General features: G+C 48.8%; 1 protein-coding gene across 1 annotated transcript in view; it reads right to left on the minus strand.

Annotated features, from left to right (window-relative positions):
* The window catches only part of PNCK (pregnancy up-regulated nonubiquitous CaM kinase), a 156,760-nt gene that overhangs the window by 106,759 nt on the left and 25,808 nt on the right, over positions 1-24,193 (minus strand). The window lies entirely within an intron of this gene.

Below are 24,193 nucleotides of genomic sequence, written 5' to 3' on the forward strand. Positions count from 1 at the left end.
AAGAAATGATACATAGGACAGAGGATTAGAAGATGTACGAGTGACACGTCATCCACACTGGTAGGCAGTGTGGTTTAAGAGTCCTTGGTCTGGAAAAGCACACATTCAGAATTTAAAACATAACACTAATTGTCAGGGGTTCACTTTACTAATAATAATTAATTTCTACCCAAATGAGCCCTTTTTGCAAGAATAGGTTAAGGAAAAACCAGGCAAAAAAACATGTAGGTCTAATATACACCTTGCAGTTTGCATGCAGCTCTTTGATGACAGTTAATAGCTCATTGGTCTATACTAGGATTTTAACTTTAAACTGCAAGTAACAAAAAGATCTCTCTGACAAAAGCAGTAACCCACTGACCTATTAACACGATATGCTCTTTGTGATCTGCATGGCACACGTTTTTAGCAGCAGGCACATTATTCCTCTGAGCTACCTTACGAGGAGTCAAACTTCCACTGGACACAACTCCATCTCTCTTCTCCAGGAAGAACATTAATCACTGGAGTTATCTCAACATTTTTATTGATGTTTAGAAAGTGCTGGAGGCAGGGAATGTGGCAGCAGGGGGTTTTCAAGACATAATATGTTTGCAAACAGGGCGCCCCCACCCCAAGTCAACGCCCGGTGCAGTGGCACCGATCGCACCGCCCTAGAGCCGGCCCTGGTGAGAGGGGTTCTGCAAGGAAGTTTGTGCAGGAACTGAACGGCAGCGTTTTGCCCTGATCCACATTTTGGGGGGGGGGGGGGGGGGGGGAGGGGATTTACGGTGTAGATTTCCACCTCATAGAATCATGAGTGGACTGGTGTGGAAATGCTGTACGTGACTTTAACAGCTGGAAACTCACGCCTTTAAAATGGCGTCAGGACCTGGACTGCATTACCCCTCGTCCGTCTTCCCTGACCCACTGCTTACATGTGAGATGTATCTCCAAACTGCAGAACATATTCCCATGTCAACAAAAAAGAGTTCCCCTAAGATGGCCGCCATTACCCATCCATCGCATAAAGGCGAACATGTAACATCACTTCCTGTTGAAATACCAAGCAGAAAACAAACCCAAGAGAAAGCGAAACATAATCAATGAACCTCCAGGAGAAAGGATGGGAACCAGTCTTACTTCAGGGAAGACCAGTAGTCGGAGTAATGAAGGTTACCGGTAACTAACCATGACATTGCAGCTCGGGCCCGTCTCTGGACACCGAGCAACTTTTTGTCGAGGCATGAGGGACCATGAAATGCCAGCCGACCTCCTTCCCCCGCTGTCCACCAGTCTCTCCCCCCATACCCACCCACCCACCCACACAGGAGTCCTTTCAGACATTTACTGCCAGGGGTGGCTCCACCGAAATGGCGTAGGAGCGTTGCCTCACTGGCGCAGAGCCAGCAGCTGAAAAATAAAATCATGTTTTACTATTATTTTGTTTTTAAGGCTCGGCTCAACCATGTGTATGAAGGGAGGGGCAGGGCTGAGCCATGGGAGGGAAGAGGAATACGGTGCTGTGTGCACTTGTAAATGCGCATGTCTGTTTGGCCAGACGTCTTAGGCCAGCCAATCAGCTCTGCATTTGGGTTTCTCCACTCAGCTGTATTCTGAAGCTAGGTAAAGAAACGGAACAGATTTGCTGTGCCTGAGCAGAGCATCGAACCATCCCGCTCAGGCCAATCTCGGCGCAGCTCTCATTGTATAAGACCAGTGTCCGGATTGGATGCGGAGTCTGTCCCAGGGACTGCCGGGAGCAGCAGGAGAACTGAGGAGCACCGAAGCGCGAGGCGGCCAGCAGAATTAGATATGTTTTTACTTATTTTTTATTAATTCAACCCTCCACCTCTTGCCCCCCCATCGCCGCCGCCACTTTTGCTGCCCTTCCTCCTCCCACCAATGCATGTTGGCTGCAGCTGCCAATGTTTAATACCTGCTTAGACCAGAAAACACATGCCTGCGTTAACCCCGGTATAATCTGAAAAAAACACGTGGTATTCAAGCAGGTAAACACTGATCTGCACAGTTATTCCCCATTCCAAGAGATCTAATTCGGGATATCAGGAATTCAAGTGAGATTCCCGCTGGTGTAGATTTTCCAGGCTGCCTGTAACCTCTGCATAGAATTCCTCACATCCGGAATTGGGTCTTAGGCCCTATTAAAGGGTGATTCTGAGGAGCCATTTTAACTGTTTGCGTTTTACTCGCCGCCCTCGCACCCGGGCATTAACCCGTTTGCCGCGGCCGCGATTTCCCGGCAGTGCGACACTACCGCAAAACGGACGGGGCCGCGTCGTCCGTTGGACGTTCGCAGCACCAGCGAGGTAGTGCTTGCGACGTCCAACGGCCGACAGCAGCATGCAAGGGGTTAATGGACTTGTTCCTGTCACATCGTCAGCTTGCACGATGTTAGCACCCACTTTCAACTCCACCTTATAAGAGGCTCCTGCAATCATTCTCGTTCATGCTAACATTGCATCCGAGTGTGTTATTTATTTATTTATTTATATATTCATCAGTACACAACATAGCATTTCAACAAGAAATGCTATGATGTCACACCAATAAAGTCACAGCTGAAGGCGGTAACACCACACAGCACTTTACCATTCACCGTACAGAACACCGGGAGGAACGCACACAACACGCACACAACATGCACACAACACGCACTCACAACAAACACACACACACTACCAGCGGCAGTCACCGCTGGTTAGTTGTAGTTATGATTGTGTTTCTAAAATGCCTTTTTTGTGTTACTAATAACTTTGGCACCGTTTGACGAATCTCCACAAACCTTTCCAAAAAAGTCCTACCCGTGTGATCCATTAAGCTGGGGCTGAAAAAAAGGGGGTTCCAGAAAGCTTTTTCCCATCAGAACATTAGACACAGCTGCAGCCCAAACTGCTGAACAGATTACACTAAATTTGACAGAAAGCTAGCTTGTGGTCCAGAAACAGTGCTTTTTTTGAATTTTGGTGTAAATCCATTCAGCAATTTCTGAGCATTTAAAGCTTAAATATGGTATATCTAGGGGTGCAGAGCCTCCACAGATCTAACAGACCTCCTTCTGAGATCTGATTGTCGGCCACCACCTCAACCAGGAAGTGGTAGGAGCCATTCTGCGTCTTGGGACACATTCCAGAGTTCTAAGAAAAATGCAAAAAAAGACATAAGTGGGCAGGGTACAGATACTCTGACCCCTAGGCCTGGGCCAAGAATGTTTCTTTAAAAACTTTTTCCACCAAAGTCGCACATTTTAAAAAAAAGAAACTGGGGGTCCTCGGGGGAAGGCGTGGCATTTTTTATAAGGGGGATCGAGGCACATGGCCCCCTTCACCATGCCTCTATGGGGCTCCAGGGACCCCATCCTAAGGAGCTGATCATTTTATAAGGGGGGAAGAGCTGTGCATTCCCTCTCCCCAAGCCCCCACGAGGCCCCATCCCGGGGACTGAGGCTTCACTGAAGGGGAGGGGTGCTGCGCAGCCCCCATTCCCAGGCCAGGAGAGGCCCTGGAGAGCCCTTTAATTTAATAATGTAACTAAAGGAGGGGGAGGCCATGCAGCCCCCTCTCCAAACCATAGAATGACCCTGGGGACCCCCATCCCCAGGGCTGATAACTTAATTACACTCTGAGTTACAAAATGAAATACTAACCTTTCACAAAGTGACTAAACCCAAGCAAACGGTTTGGTTACTAGCATGGGAACGCAATAGAGTTTGTTTAAATAACCCTCGCCCACCAAAAGGTCCCTTGTTGGCATGCTTCATCATCGGGGTCTTCCCGCCCCGCTGCGGGACCGGGCGTGCAACAACCGAGGGATACGTGGGAGCACTTTGAAGTGAAGTAGAGTTATGTCTTTGGTGTGCGAGTGCAAGGGTCAGGAATGAGTGAATTAAAAAATACCTGACTTTATGCAAAAACGAAACTTTAATGCTCCTTGTAGCTGGCTACCTATCCACGGGTCTCCCAGTGCCGAGAAGAACAACACCAGAAGACTCGAAACACGAACCCTCAAACAGCCACATCTTGAGCAGGTTCCTAAAAGTGACTTCATCCAATGGCCTTCGAAGAATAAATGACAGGGAATTCCGTCATTTAGAAGCGCGAAAGGGAAAAGACTGACCACCACTTTCACTTTTCTGGATTCTGGGAATCATTGCCAGGTGTGAGCTTGAAGGTCTGAAAGCAGATGTGGCCCGTGCAGGTATGAGCAGTGGGGGCGGTGGGGGGAGGGGGGGGGGGGTTATTTCGATGGACGATGACGAGGGGAAATTAATTATTTATTTAATTTTTCCTTGTCATCGTCTGACAAAATCACTCCCACCCCTGAACGACCCCCCCCCACTCCCCACCCAGGCCCCACCACACCACTTCTCCACCGCTCTCACCTGCACAGACTGCGGCTGTCTCAAAGATCTTGCTGGCATCTACGGTTGTACTAGATGTCGCAACAATCTCAGACGCATACTTTTTTAAAGTCGAAATACAATTCATAGTGCATTAAATTGGATCAGTTTTTAATAGGGAGCCTGATCAGAGACGCTGACACGGATTGATGTTTCAGCCCCGTCAACAAGAGGCTCGCTGCAGGGTTCTGAACAACCTGCCCTCTACCCAACATGCAAATTGAGGGATCCCCAAATACAGCAAATTTCCATAGTTGAGGCACGAAGTTACTAAGACCTGAGCTACAATCCTCTGGGTAGATACTGGAAAACTCTCCAGAACCTTTCTGATGATCTCAACATGCCAAAGCAACCTGCAGCCAGTTTCAAAGGACAGCTTGTTATTTATCCAAATTCCTAAATTCTTAGCAACAGATTTCGGTTGGGACTGAGACCCAAAGGTTTCAGGACAAAATTCCTGAGTCCAATAGCATTGATTGCTTCCTAATCTCGACTTCTATAACTTCAGTTTTGTCACCATTAAGTTTAAAACAGCAATTAGCCACCCACTTAGCTACTGTTATAAGACAGGATTTCAATTAGACTACTTCTGAAGGCTGTTCTGCGTTCAGAGATATGATCCCCTGTGTGTCATCCGCATAGGAGACCAGCGGAAGACCAAAAGATTGACGTTCATCTGCCTGCGGGCGAGAGTGGGGCTTTATGAAGACCCTTGAGGCACTCCATACTCGAGAGCCAAGGAGTGCGAATAAAAGGGGTGATCATAAACCTGAGAACACCGATCATCCAGGCAGGATGAAAGCCATTTTCCAGGTAATCTGAGTCATGCCTGCACCATCTAACCTCTCAGGCAAGATTGCGTATGATGCTATGTCAAACGCGGCACTGGGATCTAGCAGAATGAAGGCAGCAGACGTGCCTTGATCCAGTCTCATGTTGAGGTCCACGGCCACCGCTAAGACGCCTGCCTTGATCCGGTCTCATGCTGAGGTCCACGGCCACGGCTAAGACGCCTGCCTTGATCCAGTCTCATGTTGAGGTCCAAAGCCACCTCTAAGACGCCTGCCTTGATCCGGTCTCATGTTGAGGTCCACGGCCACCTTTAAGACGCCTGCCTTGATCCAGTCTCATGTTGAGGTCCTCAACCTACGCTAAGATGCCTGCCTTGATCCGGTTTCATGTTAAGGTCCACGGCCACCTCTAAGACGCCTGCCTCGATCCGGTCTCATGTTGAGGTCCTCAACCAACGCTAAGATGCCTGCCTTGATCCAGTTTCATGTTGAGGTCCACGGCCACCTCTAAGATGCCTGCCTTGATCCGGTCACATGTTGAGGTCCTCAACCAACGCTTAGATGCCTGCCTTGATCCAGTTTCATGTTGAGGTCCACGGCCACCTCTAAGACGCATGCCTTGATCCGGTCTTATGTTGTGGTCCTCAACCAACGCTAAGATGCCTGCCTTGATCCAGTTTCATGTTGAGGTCCATGGCCACCTCTAAGACGCCTGCCTTGATCCGGTCTCATGTTGAGGTCCTCAACCAACGCTAAGATGCCTGCCTTGATCCAGTTTCATGTTAAGGTCCACGGCCACCTCTAAGACACCTGCCTTGATCCGGTCTCATGTTGTGGTCCACGGCCACCTCTAAGACGCCTGCCTTGATCCAGTTTCATGTTGAGGTGCATGGCCACCTCTAAGATGCCTGCCTTGATCCGGTCTCATGTTGAGGTCCTCAACCAATGCTAAGACGCCTGCCTTGATCCAGTTTCATGTTGAGGTCCACGGCCACCTCTAAGATGCCTGCCTTGATCTGGTCTCATGTTGAGGTCCTCAACCAACGCTAAGATGCCTGCCTTGCTCCAGTTTCATGTTGAGGTCCACGGCCACCGCTAAGATGCCTGCCTTGATTTAGGCTCATGTTGAGGTCCACTGCCACCTCTAAGACTCCTGCCTTGATCCGGTCTCATGTTGAGATTCTCAACCAACGCTAAGATGCCTGCCTTGATCCAGTTTCATGTTGAGGTCCACGGCCACCTCTAAGACGCCTGCCTTGATCCGGTCTCATGTTGAGGTCCTCAACCAACGCTAAGATGCCTGCCTTGATTCAGTTTCATGCTGAGGTCCACGGCCACCTCTAAGACGCCTGCCTTGATCCGGTCTCATATTGAGGTCCTCAACCAACGCTAAGATGCCTGCCTTGATCCAGTTTCATATTGAGGTCCACGGCCACCTCTAAGACGCCTGCCTCGATCCAGTTTCATGTTGAGGTCCACGACACCTTCTAAGACGCCTGCCTTGATTAGGTCTCAAGTTGAGGTCCTCAACCATCGCTAAGATGCCTGCCTTGATCCAGTTTACTGTTGAGGTCCATGGCCACCTCTAAGACGCCAGCCTTGATCTGGTCTCATGTTGAGGCCTTCAACTAAAGCTAAGATGCCTGCCTTGATCCGGTCTCATGTTGAGGTCCTCAACCAACGCTAAGATGCCTGCCTTGATCCAGTTTCATGTTGAGGTCCACGGCCACCTCTAAGACGCCTGCCTTGATCCGGTCTCATGTTGAGGTCCTCAACCACCGCTAAGACTCTTTACTCAATACTGTGGCCTGGCCAGAAGTCTGCTTGAGAGGGGGAACGAATACTGTTTCTTTAAAAAAAAGTAGATAATAGTTTGTTAGCATGCTTCTTTACATTCATCCCCAAGAAAGGAAGTAAGCAAATAGGTCTATAATTTTCCATTTGTAACTGATCCAAGAGGTGTAACCACAGCATGTTTCCGGGCTTTAGGTACCACACCGCTCATCGGGGAGCAATCCAAACTCTCAACTAGAGCAGGATATATCATCTCTGCTGCAAGACTAGAGATGTGTAGGGATGCGGCATGCGACACGAGCCCGAATTCACAGCAGGTTGAGTCATTCGCTCTTATAGGCTACAAGGCTGGAGGAAATTGATTCGGGGCATCAGATTGAATATATATTTCATACAAAGGAGGAAAACTGTTCCCTGGTCAGGGAAAGACGTGTAAATAACTGATATTTTCTTGAAAACAAAATTGGCTAGTTCATCACGGCGGGAACCTGAGGGCTTCACTACCGGATACTTCCCTGCTGGATCAATCATGGTCTTAACTATGGAAAACACTTATTTTACTGCAATGGCAGTGTTATCAATTTCCTGAGTTAAGAAGGCAGCCTGATTTCTTCTAACAGCGTGGTGGTAATTCTCAGTTGTTTTTCTGTATTCCCTTTTACTAGCACTATCATATGTCTTTTTCGCATTTCTTTATAGTATTTAGCAGTTCTTTTTTAACAGTTTGATCTAATGAGGTGGTACTCTAAACTCAAAAGCTTCGACCTGCATCTATGATGTTGCTACTTAACTCTGGTTTTGTACTCAAAAGTAAATGCTTACATTCTGCAGCGTTCTCTACTTGACACCTCAGCTGGACTGCTAAGGCCTTGTGAGTGTTTATGTCAGAGGGAGTGAGGGGCTGCTCTAGTTTCCTGCCTGGGATGGTCACTTCCTCTCAAAGGGTAGGTGCTGATATGATAGGTTGACTGAAAGTGGGCAGCAGCAGTGAAAATAACTAACTTTAGTGGTTGTGGGACATACCCCTCGTTACCCAGCGGCAGCTGGGTTAATGTCCATCTACTTGAAATCCAAGGCTAAGACTTGGAAAGGGATTTAACTAAGAGAAGCAGTTCACGGCTGGCGCTGCTACCCATGATAACGTATGGCATACAGCACAGCTTTAAGTTAGCCCATCACCCTAATCTAGTATCACCCTCAATAGAATGGTCCCGTTGAATGACTTAACAGATGGCGAGGGATCAGGTCCCTCCAAATGTATAAGTGACATTGAGAGAATAAATCAATTTTCCCATGAAATTCCCAGCCAAATCCAGTGACTTCCAAGGAAATGCCCAGATTTAGTCACTACTAGACTGGGTGCAAGTTCCGTTTTCCATCCCAGCTGTATGCGAGTGCACAATAATCAAAAAGTGTCACCTGTCCTAACTGTGAGGAGCGTATGACGATGCCTACATTATTTCAAGACTGTCCGTGATCGCCCTAGTTGCCTCTCGCAGAAGCAGAAGTGATGGAACAAATCACTTTCTATTAGCCAAGGCAGGAGTTTGCGCTGTTCGTCCTGATTTCAGGACAGGATGCAGGGATGTTGAACGGCCCACGTCAGGTGGATAAGAAAGTCAACAACTCTAAGTAAATGCTTGCACCGCAGGGCATTTGTTCAGGGGTTCAGGACTCAGGCAGCGCTGGTCTATCATTCTGCCTGAAATGAGAAGGGGTGACAAATGCAAAAACCACAGTTGATGGACAGAATGCAGAACAATGTCATACATTCACCCTAGTACAGAGATCTGGGCCTAAATCCATCGTTTTTTTGCACTCCACACCACCCCAGTTCAGACATGGCCATATGCAAATCAGTCTGACCCTGTGCCTCATGGGAACAGTCCAGCCCGAACTGCCAAGCCATGCCTTCCCTGGCCTGGAAACAAGCTTCCGAGGACCGGTTTCTGGCATTCCAGAAAGGAGAAGGGGGGCCTGGACGCTAGGGCCAACACAAAGAAGGTGGGCATTCTGGGACCACTTAGTAGTTTTTGAGCCCAAACAAAGATGGCTACCTTCACAACATTATGTGGAGCACGTGATGAATTGCAAATCCAAGATGGCGTTTCTACTTCCTGTGCCCCATTTCCTGTTCCTGTTCTCGTGTCCTGCCTTTCACTGTTTTAGACTCTGACTTTCACTCATTGCTGTGTCACAACAGTGGTGAGGTATTTTTTGGCGCAATGTGGTATTAGTTCCAGCTCACCTTAGTTTTCTTGGCTGTGGATTCTCTGGTGGACTCGCCTGATTTTCCCAGGTCCTGTCAGCTCTGCATTCGGGGGTGTTTAGTGCCAGGAGCTCACCTGTGGAAACCTCGGGCTCAACCTTGAGCCCACCTTGCCCTGGGGGTATCTTTTGTACAAAGGCGTTTCCCTTCTAGCGCCTCTTTTTAGGAGACACCTGCCCCTTCCATGCTTGTTTCTGCCCGTGAAAAGCCACAGAGGTTCTTGGAGGCATCACCTGTTCCCTGGGCAACAACACTACCAGGTACAGGAGTCGCTTCTGCACCCAGCACTTGGCACGCGCCCACACTACTTTCCATAATTATCTAATGTTCATAAGTCCCCAATGGATGGAAAAAACAATGTCTTTACCTGCCTCCAGGTCTTGGGCTGGACGGTCACACCCACACCAGTCCTGGCACCTCCTTCATTCTCAGCAATCCCAGCTCACCCAGTGTCAGACTTGTGAACTGAGGCACTTTATTTTGTATGGTTTGTATCAATCGGACACATCTGACACTCACACCTAGTAAAACAGTCTGAACATGTAAGATGTAGTGTCACGGGCCACTTCCCATTCACCTGCCAGGTAGGCGCTGTCTCTGCTCTTGCACTGCTGGGCGAGGTCTGTTCTGGGGTTTAACTCATGTTCCGAGCTCACACCTCACTTCCGGGAGTCCTGACTCAACCCATCCCCTTGACTGACTGCTTGTCCTGCCAGACCCAGGCAGTGTTAGTCAGGTGTGTCCTCTCTGGGCCCCTCACCTGGCCCGCTCGACAAGCGCTGCGAGGCCGCGCCAGGAGCTGCCTTAGCCCCATCTGCTCTGGTCACCTTAGTTATTTGTTTCCGGTACGAGTCTGCTGATTTTCACGGCCTGGTGAAGCTGAACGAAGATGGGCACTGTCCTGGTGAAAAGTTGGACACCGTCCTAGTGAAAAGACCGCCGCAGTCCTGGTGAAAAGATGGACACCGTCCTAGTGAAAAGATGGACAACGTCCTAGTGAAAAGATGGACACCATCCTGGTGAAAAGGTGGACACCGTCCTAGTGAAAAGACGTCCGCAGTCCTGGTGAAAAGATGGGCACCGTCCTAGTGAAAAGACGTCCGCAGTCCTGGTGAAAAGATGGGCACCGTCCTAGTGAAAAGACGTCCGCAGTCCTGGTGAAAAGATGGACACCGTCCTAGTGAAAAGATGGACACCGTCCTAGTGAAAAGATGGACAACGTCCTGGTGAAAAGATGGACACTGTCCTAGTGAAAAGATGGACACCGTCCTGGTGAAAAGATGGCGACAGTCCTAGTGAAAAGATGGCTGCAGTCCTGGTGAAAAGATGGCCGCAGTCCTGGTGAAAAGATGGACACCATCCTAGTGAAAAGATGGCCGCAGTTCTGGAGAAAAGATGGACACCGTCCTAGTGAAAAGACGACCGCAGTCCTGGCGAAAGATGGACACCGTCCTAGTGAAAAGATGGACACCGTCCTGGTGAAAAGATGGCGACAGTCCTAGTGAAAAGATGGCTGCAGTCCTGGTGAAAAGATGGCCGCAGTCCTGGTGAAAAGATGGACACCGTCCTAGTGAAAAGATGGCCGCAGTTCTGGAGAAAAGATGGACACCGTCCTAGTGAAAAGACGACCGCAGTCCTGGCGAAAGATGGACACCGTCCTAGTGAAAAGATGGCCGCAGTCCTGGTGAAAAAGTGATTGTCATCTTAATCAAAATTAAGGCTCCCTGTTTTCTGTTGTTACTGATTTTTACAGATAAACAGACAGAAAACTTTATTTTCTTGTCTGTATATATTTTTAAATGTGAATAAAAAAAGGAAATTGGGTGCTTTTTGAGTGATTCTAATTCACTTTGCCATGACTGCCAGGCCAACAACCATGTAGATTGATAGGTAAGGGAGTTAAAAAAGAAAGTTTTAGTAAAGAGGCAGGAGATATGCACAAGACTTTTACTGTAATGTGCATAGTTTCACATAAGTGCTTTCACAGCACTGAACCCTGGCAGGCATTCAAGCTCGAGTCCATGTTTATTGGTTAAATAAATGTGGAAATATACTCATTTCAGCTGAATATTCCCACAAAACACATAATAAATATCGATGAATACAGATAAAGTAGAAAAAACAAAATATGGATAAATACAGACGGAAATGTAAAAAAAAAAAAGTACCATAAAACTGGGAGCCCTAATTAAAATACAGCCGACATCCAAGAGAAGAAAGTTGTCCTAATAAAAAGACGGCCGTGGTCCACTTAGGAGAGTGAAACATAAGGCCATGAGTGCACCCCACAATCCTCTGCAGTGTAGCTGGGCTTGATTACAGCCCCCCCCCCCCCCCCCCCCCCCACGGCAGCTTGTGGGCATCAGAACACACGCAGATTCCCGCCCCGACCGTAAACACTTAAGTACTTCTAGGAAGGGGAGTGAGTTCATTCTGAGATTATCACAGTTATAAACATCCTGTGACCCCAGCAGCAAACACAGCTGCAGCCCTCCAGCCTCAAGTGCACGCGCCACACGCTACCGCTCACCCCACAGACAAACACCCACTTACCACCACTCAAAATACATGTATATTTACTGCAGGCCACGATAAGCGCTGTGCAACCCAAGGGCGCCTGGGTAATCGGAGATATGCACAAGGAAACACAAGGGCTGAGCTGCAGATGAGAGGAGCAGGGGCTTGTCATTAGTTCTCCGTAGACGCGTCACTGGTGCCAGTGGTTTGTGGGGTGTTTGGACCTCAGAAGAGGTGTGTGGCAGCTATAGCTACAGTTTTATAAGATACCAATCAAACATTGAATATTCATGGTCCACGTGAATTTTAATCTGCCCATACGTCAAAGATGAGCTACTAAAACCACCAAATAAAGACAAGTTGCCAATTCCTACATTGCTTGAAGGCCCCCTGGCATCATCTTTCTGAGAACACCCTTGACATGCTAGTGCTGGATTCTCAATTTAAGCTCAATATGGCTATCATAAGGGGGAGCAAGAACTGATTGCCGAAGTCCAGCATCCCCTTCATGCGATGCAAGATGTCTGCAAACAAGATAGTAGGGGCTTGGGAGAGACAGCTCGGTGGCCTCTCTGTTTCTTCAGTGTCCATATTACGCACCATTCTCTTCTGATAAGTACGGACAGCTGGAGAATGTGTGGCTGAACTCTGTCAGCTTCCCACATAGACCCTTCTTCTTGGACTTAGAGCTCTGGCATGAAGTAGTACAAGTTCCTCACAGCAGAGTTATCCCTGAACTACTTAATTAGACCGGAGATGACCTCTTTGCACTCCATATGCTGCTCCAAGTACTGATTAACACTGTCTGCTTGGCTATTGGTTTGCGGATGGTAACCAGAAGAAAGGTTATACCTAATAATACCCAAGGGGTTACCGGAAGCAAGAAACATATAGTTTTCCTCCATCTAAAATAATAGTCTGTAACAAGCGGTATAGCAGATAGATGTTAGTAATGCTTAATTGCATCGTGACAGTTGCAGAAGGTATGTAGGCGTGGGCGGAAAATCCGTTCCGCTCGCGGATTTTGCGGATTTTCGGGAAATCCGCAATCCGCGAGATTTGCGAATTTCCCGCAAAATCCGCAAATCCGCGAGCAGCGGATTTTGCTCGCACTGCTCGCACTGTTCGCGTGAGTTCGCGCCCCGCGAATAAGTGCAAAATTGCAGAAATACGATCTTAGCAAAACTGAAAGTAACTACTTACCAGGTTCAAAAGTTCAGGCTCATCATTAGTAGCCATTTCCTGGAGTGCTTCCTGAGGGGCCCCTCCAGAGTTCAGTTGCCAGTTGAAACTAGTATGTGACCCTGCTCTGAACCTCAGAATAGTTACACATATGCCACAAAGGTCCTGAATTACAGCTAAGGGAGACAAGCAGGAGCCAGGCTGGAAGTTAAAATCCATTAATCAGCCCCTAATTCATTATTGTCAGTTGGGGCAGGGCAGGTGTTGTAACTAATTTTGCAACAATGAAAGCACTTAGCAAGTGCAAAAGATCACTAATCAGGGCGCACTAAGGAAGCAGGTGCCAGCTAAAAAAATATTCTGTGACACATGAATCAGCCCCAAATTAATTCAGGTCACTTGAGGCAGGGAAGGTGTGCTTTGCTTTGCCGAAAATAATGTACACTGGACAACCAGAGGGTGTGGTGATGAAACAGAGGGTGGCATGGGTGGGCCAGAGGGTGGCATGAGTAGTCAGAGAGTGGCAGTGGTGACAGAGAGTGGCAGTGATGAAGAAGAGTGTCCCAAACAGGCTGGACACGTAGAAACAAAGAGTTCGCGAAACTTGCGACCCGACAGGTAAGTTCGCAATTTGCGAAAGTGTACAAAACCCTCGCGAACTGGCAGAAACACGGGCGAACACAAAAAAAAAAAAAATCCGCAAATTCGCGGGAATTCGCGGATTTTGCGGATTGCGAATCCGCAAATCCGCAAAATTCGCGAACGCGAGATCCGCAAAATTCGCTCATGTTGTCTTAAAGGGAGAAAAATTAGCCTTCTTTTAAAAAGTACCACGATAGCCACGCTAAAGAAATCGCCTGAAGGAGGTAATTTAACAATAAAATCTGTAGAACGGGTATGTCAAGGTTCAGTGTCGACAGCCAATTGACTTACTTTATCACAGAGCTTTGCAAGTACTGCCTTTCTATGGACACAGACTGGACATACAGAAACATATTTCTCTCTTCAATTTGGACTAAAGGTCATCAAAAAACAGATGAGTACATTTAACAAAGCTGACTGAATCATGATGACTGAATCATGACATATATATACAACTTCTTTGTTGAAGCTCCAAGGTTGGTACAATAAGGTTAGTTGGAGGAAGTAGCGATTGTGAAGTAGTATCAGAGGTGTCTTTCCAACCATTTCGTATATACCATCGGCGCTTGAACATTAAAAATTCTTCATTAGAAAGATGGTATTACATCTGTGACCTGGTGTGGAAGCTCAAAGGTAGGTTCAAGATGTTTATCTACTTATGATGAAGTAATAATGCATCTCGCTCTATTCTCTAATGACCGTGTATATGTGTAACGCTGAAGTCATGTTGGGCAAAAAAGAAGGCTCACGGGGCTTGGATTCTATTGTAACACAGAACATTTTGAATAAACACTAGGTTTCTGTGTTCATTTCTGACTTCAAACGGTTCATGGTCCCCACGAGTGGGTGTCATCACTCAGAGTGTGCACGTTTCGCTCCCCATTGGGATGCACGGTGTCAGCACAGGGGACACATAGATAATGGGATGCTGCAAACCAGTGGTTCTTAACCTGTGGTCCGGGGACCCAGGGGGGTCCACAAAGCCTATTCAGAGGGTCCGCGACTGCTTACAGAATTAGTAATATTAACACATTATTAAAGTCCAACAGCCTCGTTAACTCTTTCAAAATCCCAAAGAAACGAGCGTGGACCCAGCTAATCTGCAAGATGTTCATTGCGACCAATTCAGTCCGCCACGACGCGTTTCGGCAAAGTGTACATGATTAAAGAAATAACATGTGAAGATGAACATTTTACAACATTCTGTATAAGTGAAAGAATTTGAAATTGGAGGCTAAAAATGAAGTTAGTATCCCCAGATATATTTTTAGGAGCAGTGCTAGTGCATCAAAGAGATGATAGTAAGGCCAATGAGTGGCCTACATTCAATTTAGGAAAGCTCCAACCTTCTCATTTAAATAATTTTTATGTCTATTTGTTTGTGAATTAAATAAAATAAATGGTTGTTTCTGGTTTTTGGTGCATTTTGTTGTTGTTCAAATCATCGAAAATGCCTAGACCAGCGTCCCCCGCTTCCAGTTATGACTCAGTGGGGTTCCCCGGATTCCAATAATGATTAGGTGGGGGTCCACAGAGGTCAAGAGGTTAAGAACCACTGCTGTAAACCATCCTCCTGTTGGTACTGTGGAAGTACTGCCCTGACGCCTCTTTCTAGGGCATCTGTCTCTATTGTAAAGCATATTGTGGGGCACGCTGGTGTCAGTACAGCCACGCGCATGAAGGCACTTCCTTCCTGCAAAGCCAGCTTAGCTTGTTCAGTCCAACACAACTCGTTTTGATGATTCTATTTCTTGAGGGTCTGAGAAAAGTGAAAAGTCTTGTGGACAAAGTTCTTGATAAACTGCTGATAAATGTTTCCCCTTTCCGAAAAGGACTAAGTCTCAATGTGACTGGGTAACACAACATGGCTGCAATCTTTTGTTGATCCACGGAAATGCTGTGTCTGTTATTCTCAATCCAAGCAAACACAAGGAGATGATGGACGGAGCGCTGAAACTTTTCAGACACTCACCTCCGTCACATATCTGGGTTGAATGCATCATCGTTCTTTATCTCACTTAACCACCCCAGTTTAGACTCAGCCATATGCAAATCAGTCATGACCCTGTGCCTCATGGGAACAGTCCAGACCGAACTGCCAAGCCATGTCTTCCCTGGACCGAAAACAAGCATCCTGGGACGGGTTTCTGGGTAACACCCTTCATCAGCCAGGGTAGCTTGAATCCAGTGGCAAAGTGAGCAAGGGACCCACGTCTGGGCATACCCTGCCAAGCTAGGGCGAACAAAGAAAACTCAAGGAGATGATGGACGGAGCGCTGAAACTTTTCAGACACTCACCCCCAGTCACAGATCTCGGTTGAATCCATCATCATTCTTTAGCTCACTTCGCCACCCCAGTTCAGACCTAGCCATATGCAAATCAGTCTTGACCCTGTGCACAATGGGAACAGTCCAGACCGAACTGCCAAGCCATGTCTTCCCTGGACCGGAAACAAGCATCCTGGGACCGGTTTCGGGGTAACACCCCTCATCAGCCAGGAGAGCTTGAATCCAGTGGCGCAGTGAGCAAGGGACCCACATCTGGGCACACCCAACGCACTTCAGGCTCCTCAATGCCATCCTTTCCAGAGTCACCCCCTTCAGGCTTCCATGATATTTGATGTTGATTTGGTCCTAACTGCATACTTGTAGAAACAGGACTCCGATGGGGAATGTGACGGACACAACAATCTGATGGATTTCTACCTAGCACATCAGACGGAGCTTCTGGACTCTGTGCTTCAGTGACAGAAAGACATGAGCCCCAGTCCTCTCATCCCTGCACTGAGGGTCTAAGGAGTCTGCATGGGGTCTTCAGGCCCTTCCCTGTGACTCCTGAACCCCTTCTTGTTGAGGGTCAGAGGCCTCATTCACTTCTTGCTTCCTCTCCTAGTGTCTGAATCCTATGCATCCTTCGTCTTTGCTGCTTGGCCTGGAATTTACCTCTATTTACTTGCCTTTTTCTGCCTTCGTGTTATTTAATTTGAATTTATATTTGCATATTCACCCTAATCATGCTAATTTTGTTTGCAATGTATTCCCCGTTCACGGTCTTTATATACAGATCCCCACTTCCCTTCAGTTAAGGGATTAGATTGAAATCATATAATTAAAAGTGAAAAAAGAAGGAGCAATGTTTCCAGCTACACTGGATGTCTTTAATTAATTGCTGTTTGAACTTTTTCTGTGCAATGGTGTTGTGTCATCTTTTGTTTTACACATGTCTGTTCAAGTGCTTAACATATTTATAATTTTATACCAGAGTATAAAAGTAGTATTTCAGACACTAACGCTTCAGTGCACTTCTGGACCTGTGGATAATCTGCCACGAAGAAGGACTGCTGCGCTGCTACAAGGACTGCCACTCTGCTCCGAAGGAACTGCTGCCCGCTGTGCCAATCTGCTGCCCTCTTGCCTGGGGAACAAGGACTGGACTGGAAACTTCACTTTTAACCCAGGATGCCAGAGTGACTCAAAGAGCTAGTCTTCTGACCTCCTGACCTGAGCTTCAGGGACATAAAAGCTCCCCAGCCACCTCCTTACCCCAGCTGCAGTGATTCCCTGACCCCCAAGAGGTGCTCCTCAGATCCTGGACCCTCGACGTGGCTCAGAGAGTTGAAATCAAGCTTTTGAGCTCTTAGTGACCGCGAACGGGCCCATTTGCACTGATACTGCACCACTCGCATCAAAAATCAGGGCGAGCCGTCGCCAGCCCGTCTCTTCACAACGCAGTATTGAACACCCACGGAGGGCTGGCAACATGAAGCTCCAGCCTGCCCGTCCATGACACACGGCCCGCTCCTCGAGCCATGCTCTTCTTGATCCTCGTGGCCTGAACTTTTGACTTTGACCCAATCCAGCATGACCAGATAGCCACAGTTGGCGCTTTGAGCTTTTAGGTGCTATTTTCCACTTTATTCTTTAAAAATTCATAACTCCGGTTCGGCAGATTTGATTCTGTCCAGTTTTATTTATTAGATTCTGCTCTATATTTCTAACCAGGTGTGGGATCTTTTTTGTGTTTTCCCTGTTTTATTGTTTGAAGTGTTGCACAAATACTTTACACACTGACTCTAAATTAAGCCTGACTGCTCTGTGCTAAGCTACCAGGGGTTGAGCACAGATTACTTAGGAGTTTGCTTGTGCTTTAACCTGACTAGGACTTCTGCTGCTGCTTGATCAGGGCTCGCTCCGCAGTCAATCAACAACCACAATTTCTCACAGTTTGCAAAAAGGGTTTGTAATGTCTGCAATCCTCTGTGTCACCACAAAAAGTATACCTTACTTGAGAGCAGAGGTGCCCAGGTAGGCCTTCCGGCCTGAATCCATGACTGGATTTTTGGGCAACCTCAATGTAAATCATTTCCATTTAGGTTCATTCTAGGTAAGTTTAGGCGGATATCCTGAAAATCAGGCATGGATCAGGCCTCCTAAAACCACACTGGGGAACTCCACTCAACACTGTCTATAAGGTAGAAATGCATAATTCTTTCACAGGCTCAAACTCCTCCAATTTCAGGGTTGCTAGAATTTGTTTAGAGTTCAGAATTTACAGATACGTTTCCATCTTTGTGTACAAACATGTCCAGGCCATCCACCGCCGGGCTACTGAACACAGCACAGAGGGCTCATGAAGTCGAAATGTACACTATATAATGTAACGAAGCCGAAGGCACAATGTGGGGGTTTTCAGAGAGGGCGAATGAAGTGGGGGTTACCAGTATGTGGCAATGTTCAGTGTGTCTCTAAATTCCTGGACCATATCTGTGCCATGGAGAGCCCGGTTCACCAAATATTCACAGAGATAAATAAATCCAATATTGAGGTCTGTGACCCACAGACCTAGACAACCAGAGCTTGAACTGTGTCCCTGGGATGCAGAGACAGGTTCGGGATTCCTAAGATCTTGGACATCAGAAGCGATCTCTTTGGAAGTAAGAGCGGTGGTCCTCATATCGTGAGATCAAGAGACCTGAGATCTTCCGAAGGGGGGGATAAGTCCCTGAGTTCCTGAGACTGGAGGTCCCTGAGGTGCGTTTTTTAAAATAATTTTTTATTAGGAAATAAAAGGGGAAAGCGTGAAAGGAAGAGCGGAGAATCACCAGACCACTGCAGTTCTCACGGTGCACGTGGACAGCATGCGGTACTGTACATTGTGTGTTGGTACAAAGATGTCTCCTTCAAAGATAGACTCATCTTTTGATCTGAGTCAAAAGCTCTGTCCATGAAATCTTGAGATCTTGAAGGTAGACACATGTCCCTGTGATCTTCACAATCTTGAGATCTGAAGGCAACTGATGTGCCCCTTATATCGTATGCTCTACAGTAAAAAGTCCCTAAAATCTTGAGATCTAGAAGCTGGAAGCATGATCCTGAAATCTGTGTAAGTAGGGGACGTGCCTCGAATAGCTTGGGGTTTAGAGACAATATCAGTGACCATGAGATTTTATTACCTATAGTAAGAATTTGGTGTGGGCGGAATTTGCGTAGTCGCGTTACACAAAGTTCTGCGAAACGGTAACAAATCTCAGCAAGCTACGCAAAAATCTGCAAGCACGCGGAATTGCGTGTTCCGCCCGTTCACGATGCATTTTTCCTGTTCGGGGACACTGTTTGCGTGCTCGGGGGAAATATCTCACGAATTTGCCCATGCGATCACCAATTGGCGTGGCCATCTTGTTTCACTTGTCTCGCCTGCTCGCGATGAGTATTTCCTGTTCGTGAACACAGATGCTCGATGGCGTGTCCAAATGACGTGTTCGGAATCGCACAATCTCGTGGGATCGCGCGGGCGGCTAGCAAAATCTTGCGGTGCACCCAAACGGATAGGAAAACTTGTCGGCGAATGCAGGGATCCTGGTAAGTCACTTCCGCACGCGCAAATACGCATTTTGAAAGCACGAACAAGGAAAAAATTCTGCTACGCCTCTGATCGTGGAATTTACAGCCCAGTCCTAGTAAGAATCCCCTAAAATCTTGAGACCTAGCAGCTGCAAGTATGTCCCTGAGATCCTTGGAAGCAGGGGGTGTGCCCCAGAGAGCTTGAGATCTAGAGGCAGTAGCCATGGCCCTGACATCATGTGATCTTGAGGAAAAAGTCTATAAAATCTTGAGATCTAGAGACTGGAAGATTGTCCCTGGGGTCGTCAGAAGCAAGGGCTGTGCTCCCGAGAGCTTGCAATCTACAAGTACAAATGGTCCTCCTGAGATGTTGAGATGTAGAGGGTGGAGTTTCCTCCCTGAGATCTTTGGAAGCAGGGCTGTGCTCCTGAGGTCTTGAGACCTACAGCCAAGAGGAGTTCTCCTGAGATCTAGAGGCAACCACTGTTCCCTTGACATCTTATAATGTAGAGGCAGGAGGCTTGTCCCTGAGATCTCAGGAATCAGGGGAGTGCCCCGGAGAGCTTTCAATCTAGGAGCATGAAATGTACCCTAAACTCTTGAGATTTAGAGGTGTGAGTTGTGCCCCTGAGAGTTTGTGTTCTAGTGGCTTGAACTATATTTCTGACAGATTCTGAAGCAGGGGCGATATCTCTCTGAAGATAAGATCTCGAACCAAGAGCTGTGACCCTGAGATTGTTAGCTCTACAGACAAGGTTTGGGCCCTGAGAGTTTGAGCCCTAGAGGCTGGAACAATGCCCCTGAGATCTTTAGAACCAGAGGTATAACCTGTGCCCCTGAGATCTTGAGAAGCAGAGGTAAGACCTGTGTCCCTGAGATCTGAGGCAGAGGTGAGACCAGTGCCCCTGAGATCTGAGATCAGAAAGCGAGGGGAAGTTTGACTCTGAGTCACGCTGTTCTGACAAGGATGAGAGCTCTAAGTTTACTCACCCAGTGAGTAATTGCAGAATAAAGTTTGTTTTAAAGAAATGTGTACACAATACTCTGACAAAACGAATCTTGAAACGTAAACTATAACAAGGGCAAGAAATAACAAAATCCCTAGCCAGACCCATCAAGAGAAGAGAAGAAACAAGAGAGAGATGAGCAGGCCTGAGCCTCGACTAAATGTACTCAGACCCTGGTCAGAGAAGAACAGTCCGCCCAGGCTACCACAAGTCAATCAATCAGTGGTTTAGAGAGCGCGCTCCTCACCCTTGAGGTGCGGAGGGTCAGTTGAAGAGCCAGGTCTTGAGGTCCTTCCTGAATGTGTGGAGGGTTGAGGAGCGTCTGATGTTGACCGGGAGCTCGTTCCAGGTCTTGAAGCTCTTTCTGAAGGTGTGCAGAGTGGGGGAGCGTCTGATGTTGACTGGGAGCTTGTTCCAGGTCTTGAGGCTCTTCCTGAAGGGGTGCAGAGTGGGGGAGCCTCTGATGCTGACTGGGAGCTCGTTCCAGGTCTGGAGGCTCTTCCTGAAGGGGTGCAGCATGGGGGAGCGTCTGATGTTGACTGGGAGCTCGTTCCAGGTCTTGAGGCTCTTCCTGAAGGTGTGCAGGGTCGGGGAGCGTCTGATGTTGACTGGGAGCTCGTTCCAGGTCTTGAGGTCCTTCCTGAATGTGTGGAGGGTTGAGGAGCGTCTGATGTTGACCGGGAGCTCGTTCCAGGTCTTGAAGCTCTTTCTGAAGGTGTGCAGAGTGGGGGAGCGTCTGATGTTGACCCGCAGCTCGTTCCTGGTCTTGAGGCTCTTCCTGAAGGTGTGCAGAGTGGGGGAGCGTCTGATGTCGACCGGGAGCTCGTTCCAGGTCTTGAGGTCCTTCCTGAAGGTGCCCAGAGTGGGGGAGCGTCTGATGTTGACTGGGAGCTCGTTCCAGGTCTTGAGGCTCTTCCTGAGGGTGCCCAGAGTGGGGGAGCGTCTGATGTTGACTGGGAGCTCGTTCCAGGTCTTGAGGCTCTTCCTGAAGGTGCCCAGAGTGGGGGAGCGTCTGATGTCGACTGGGAGCTCGTTCCAGGTCTTGAGGCTCTTCCTGAAGGTGCCGAGAGTGAGGGAGCGTCTGATGTCGACTGGGAGCTCGTTCCAGGTCTTGAGGCTCTTCCTGAAGGTGTGCAGAGTGGGGGAGCGTCTGATGTTGACTGGGAGCTCGTTCCAGGTCTTGAAGCTCTTCCTGACGGTGTGCAGAGTGGGGGAGCGTCTGATGTTGACCGGGAGCTCGTTCCAGGTCTTGAGGTCCTTCCTGAATGTGTGGAGGGTCGAGGAGCGTCTGATGTTGACTGGGAGCTCGTTCCAGGTCTTGAAGCTCTTCCTGACGGTGTGCAGAGTGGGGGAGCGTCTGATGTTGACTGGGAGCTCGTTCCAGGTCTTGAAGCTCTTCCTGACGGTGTGCAGAGTGGGGGAGCGTCTGATGTCGACCGGGAGCTCGTTCCAGGTCTTGAGGTCCTTCCTGAAGGTGTGCAGGGTGGGGGAGCGTCTGATGTTGACTGGGAGCTCGTTCCAGGTCTTGAGGCTCTTCCTGAAGAGGTGCAGAGTGGGGGAGCGTCTGATGTTGACTGGGAGCTCGTTCCAGGTCTTGAGGCTCTTCCTGAAGAGGTGCAGAGTGGGGGAGCGTCTGATGTTGACTGGGAGCTCGTTCCAGGTCTTGAGGCTCTTCCTGAAGAGGTGCAGAGTGGGGGAGCGTCTGATGTTGACTGGGAGCTCGTTCCAGGTCCTGAGGTCCTTCCTGAAGAGGTGCAGAGTGGGGGAGCGTCTGATGTTGACTGGGAGCTCGTTCCAGGTCCTGAGGTCCTTCCTGAAGAGGTGCAGAGTGGGGGAGCGTCTGATGTTGAATGGGAGCTCGTTCCAGGTCTTGAGGCTCTTCCTGAAGAGGTGCAGAGTGGGGGAGCGTCTGATGTTGACTGGGAGCTCGTTCCAGGTCTTGAGGCTCTTCCTGAAGAGGTGCAGAGTGGGGGAGCGTCTGATGTTGACTGGGAGCTCGTTCCAGGTCTTGAGGCTCTTCCTGAAGAGGTGCAGAGTGGGGGAGCGTCTGATGTTGACTGGGAGCTCGTTCCAGGTCTTGAGGCTCTTCCTGAAGAGGTGCAGAGTGGGGGAGCGTCTGATGTTGACTGGGAGCTCGTTCCAGGTCTTGAGGCTCTTCCTGAAGAGGTGCAGACTGGGGGACCCTCCGATGCTGACTGGGAGCTCGTTCCAGGTCTTGAGGCTCTTCCTGAAGAGGTGCAGAGTGGGGGAGCGTCTGATGTTGACTGGGAGCTCGTTCCAGGTCTTGAGGCTCTTCCTGAAGAGGTGCAGAGTGGGGGAGCGTCTGATGTTGACTGGGAGCTCGTTCCAGGTCTTGAGGCTCTTCCTGAAGGTGTGCAGAGTGGGGGAGCGTCTGATGGTCACGGGGAGCTCGTTCCAGATCTTGAGGTCCTTCCTGAAGGTGTGGAGGGTCGAGGAGCGTCTGATGTTGACCGGGAGCTCGTTCCAGGTTTTGGCTGCGATGTAGGAGAAAATGCATCCAGGAGCCGCCACTTGGAGGCACAGCCCTGGCCTGACCATCGCAAAGCAGCTTAGAGCACACTCAACTATCCGAACAATTAGAAAAGGACCTGTTTAGTATAAATGTTACTATGGAATCAGAAGGAAATCTGTCAAAAATGACAGACAACAGTCAGATAAGGTGTCTTAAAAAGCTTTTCCAGCATGCCTGAAGCTGTGCCTGAAGACGGCCGGCTTGTGCCTACAGCCACGTACAAGGCCAGCTCCTGGTGCCTGTCGTGAATCTGCGGGTGAAGTCGATGTTCACCTGCGATGGAAAGGGACCTCAAGGACCGATGAGTTGGGCAGAGGCCGCATTGGAAGTGGAGGCATTGGTGAGGTGCAAGAGATGGCACCCCCATCAATTCCGCAAAATGGACTCCAAAATGGCAGCCAGCGCTCTTCTACAGTGGGGAATCGTGGGGTTCACGAGTGGCTAAAGAATTTGGTGTTTGGGAAAGAAGTGCCAGGATGGTGAACTTCTGACTTCACTCTCTACAATTTACATCTCATCCAGACCCCTCCGAAAACCCTGTTCATTGGGAAAATGGTGACCCAAGTGCCAACATCCTGCCATATGGCCCGCCTCTTGACTGGATCCATCTAGCTATCAATGTGTTCTTGGTTGCACTGATCTACATCCTCACACCCTCACAACCTTGAAGCCTGCAGTATACGCTCTTGTAGATTACAGCCCCTAAGTCCGGAAGGCAGCTATGGATAGGCAAAATGTCGCATACCGCCTCTCCAGACCTGAAGGCGCTATGCTCTTTGGTCCTGGGCATGGTGGCTCTGCAGACCTTCTATCTACATGCCCTCAACGAGAACAAGGTAGACGGAAGGGTAAGAGGGGCCTGGGTGCAGAAGTACGACAATGACAAAAACAAGACTAGTGCCTCTCAAACTGAGAAACGAATTAACCCCTTCAGTGCGGCGGCTATTCCGCCACAGTGCTAAGGGGGCGGGGCATCCGCGCGGCGGGTCCATGCTGGTGACGGAACCGCTCCGTCACCAGCCGCGGTTGCGCTGTGCTCATGACGGAGCGGTTCCGTCACGGCTCCGCCCGCTCAATAGAACGCTCAGCGCAGGCGCGGAATCCGCGCCACGCAGGCGTGCCGAGCGGGCCGTGACGGAACCACTCCGTCATCAGCACAGCGCGACCGCGGCTGATGACGGAGTGGTTCCGTCACCAGCAGGGAAGGGATTAATGGTA

Source organism: Lissotriton vulgaris, chromosome 10, assembly GCF_964263255.1.
Source record: "Lissotriton vulgaris chromosome 10, aLisVul1.2, whole genome shotgun sequence".
Lineage (NCBI taxonomy): Eukaryota > Metazoa > Chordata > Amphibia > Caudata > Salamandridae > Lissotriton > Lissotriton vulgaris.